The sequence below is a fragment of the Condylura cristata genome, unplaced genomic scaffold (genome assembly GCF_000260355.1).
Source record: "Condylura cristata isolate star-nosed mole 26May11 unplaced genomic scaffold, ConCri1.0 scaffold00019, whole genome shotgun sequence".
NCBI classification, from domain to species: Eukaryota; Metazoa; Chordata; class Mammalia; order Eulipotyphla; family Talpidae; genus Condylura; species Condylura cristata.
In genome coordinates this window covers 41,190,869-41,193,448 of record NW_004567120.1, presented here as the reverse complement: position 1 = coordinate 41,193,448, position 2,580 = coordinate 41,190,869, and positions in this window count along the sequence as shown.

Here is a 2,580-nt window from a genome sequence, read left to right as displayed (position 1 = left end):
ACGGCCGAGCCACGGGCCGCCCGGACATCGCCGAGTGGCCTCAATTCACTGCCCAGGGCAGCATGCCCCAATACAGTGACACGCAGCTGATGAATGCGTGAGTGAGCGGGACAAGTCCAACGGAAAGCGCAAAACTGCAGCAGCTTCCCAAGCCGAAGAGCCCTAAGGCGTGGTGCGGCGCCTTGCGTTGTTTCCTGCTCGCAGCCTTCATGTTTTCTTGGTCCAAGGTTGGCTTGGAAGAGTTGGAAACAGCAGAGAAGGGGAAATGTCAGCCGCCACCGTCGTGGGCAAATGAAACGCACAGCAGCGAGACGCCAACGCCCGGGGGTGTGGCTCGAGAGAATACACGCCCAGAGCGCGCCGCGGTGGCCGCCGGGTCCCGAGAGGATGAGACCCTACCTCCCGCGAGGGCGGCGTGTGACTGCCCTCAACAGTGTGTGTCGCCTGTGCGTTTTGCGCACTTTGCTGGGGAGATGCCACCACAACCAAAATCTCCTCCCACGGCAAGAAGCCTCTCCGCAAAGGTTAAAAAGGACAACGGCTGACCTGGGGTGAGCTCTGCAGCCAGAATCCCCTGCACACCCACCAGCTCACTTGAGGCACTGCCAGGCAGAAACCTCAGGAGGCTACCTGAGGGGCAGCTTTACCTTTGCAAAGTTGAGGCATTTGAGGTCCGCTGACAGCCAAAGGCAGGCGATCCCCTCCCAGGGACCTGGGAGACACCACCTTCTCTCTCGCCTTGAGGAAGGCAGCGCCAGGATTTGGCTCCCAGGCCCGGAGGAAACATTCCTGATGTATGAGTAGCCAGAGGCCACTTTGGCACCTAAATGGACTTGTATACACTTGCTAAGAAAAGATTTTCTACCAATAGAATTAAGCCTCTTAATCTGCAATAGCCTTTATAATCGCTGCATGTGTGCGTGCCTGTGTGTGCACTCTGTGGACTTGCACTAGCACACAAGCTGGCACACACAGATGCTGCTGAAAGAAAGCCCTTCGAGGGCCCTCCCTGGTGGCGCAGCGGGTTAGAGCGCAGCACTGAGAAGCTAAAGCCACTTCCGCATGAGTTCGATTCCCGCCTGCCCCGGAGGTGACCCCATGGTGCCGCAAACCTCTTCTGACCCGCCCGCTGCTCCCCTCAGCAGTGGACTTCGTCCATCTGCTGTTCTGCTCCCTGCTCTGTCTCTGGTGAATCCTCTCACCCTGCGCATCTCTGGCCTGTACCCCAGTTCTGTATGAATAAATAAATAAATCTAAAAAAGAGAGAAAGCCCCTCGCTGCCTCTTTTGACTCCCACGTCCAGTTCTGTCCCAGGGAATCCCAACCTAGTCACCTCTCCAGTGTGTTCCTCTGACCCCACAATACCCCTATCTCCAGCCTCCCAATCCCTCCACACACAAACAAACAGCTCCGACAAGGTTACACGACATCCAAGACACGCCAGTCCCCACCCACAATGCCTTCAGGCCTATGCTGCCCCTCCCTGTGCCAGCCGTCCTTCACATTTCCCAGGCACTTGGGTCCTACCTGATGTAGCAGCTTTTCTAGCTCCTGTTACATGGAGTGGGGGTATATAAAGCCCCACCCCGCCCCTGCAGACGCTCTAGGAGGGGGAGGAGGTGTCCGGGGCAGGGGGCTCATTCCTGTCTGCGCTGCCACAGCCCAGGACCTTGACATTGTGCCTTCAGTGAAAGTGAGCAGGAAGAGGGCGCCAAGGGCAGAATCTTGGGACTTGGCCTGTTCTCGCGGCCAAGGGCTACTTTCTACCTGCTAGAATGGCGGAGTTGCTGTGGGCTGGCACCCCTGCCCCTTGGTGGAGGTGAGTGGCGGCGCAGGGCCCCTGGATGACCAGTCCCTTCTTCCCCAGACCGAACGATGTCGTGCTCGCCGCAGTCGCGGCAAGGTCAGGCTGGTTTTACGCACCTCCTGCAGATGCACGTGCTCGGTGAGCGCTGCTGAATGAGTGAATGAATCTTTCTTTGCCACATAACAGAGAAGGCCTGGAGTGCGCTGTTAGCTTGGCCCCTGACACGGGGTCCTGCTGGCGCCCCACAGTCACATACTTTTGCGTGTAGATAGCACTTCAGTCTGCATAGTGGCCGTAAAACAGCGAGGGCCTGACAGAGCAGCACACAACCTGGCACGTTCCATGGCAGAATCTTCCTGCAGGGCTCACAGCTTCATTAGGAGTGCATCCAATGCGCCCCTCGACTGCTGCAGCTGGAAGGAACTTGCGCGATCACAGAATCCAGCACTTTCATTGCCCAGAGTGGAACAAGATGTGGTCTACACACACCACGCAATACTACTCAGCTGTAAGAAATAAAGGTTGAAAGCTCGCCTTTTGCGACAGCACAGACAGGTGAACGTTGGGGCACTATGCTAAGTGAAATAAGGCAGATAGGATGATCGTATGATTTCACTCCTATGTGGAACATAAGGAAACAAACAGGCAAACCAACCCAAACCAGACCAAAGCCCTTAAATCATGACAACAAAATGGGGGTGATCGGAGGGAGAGGGAGGAAAGTGGGTGCAGTGGACAAAGGGCCCATTCTAAGATGAAGGGTAAAAAGTAGA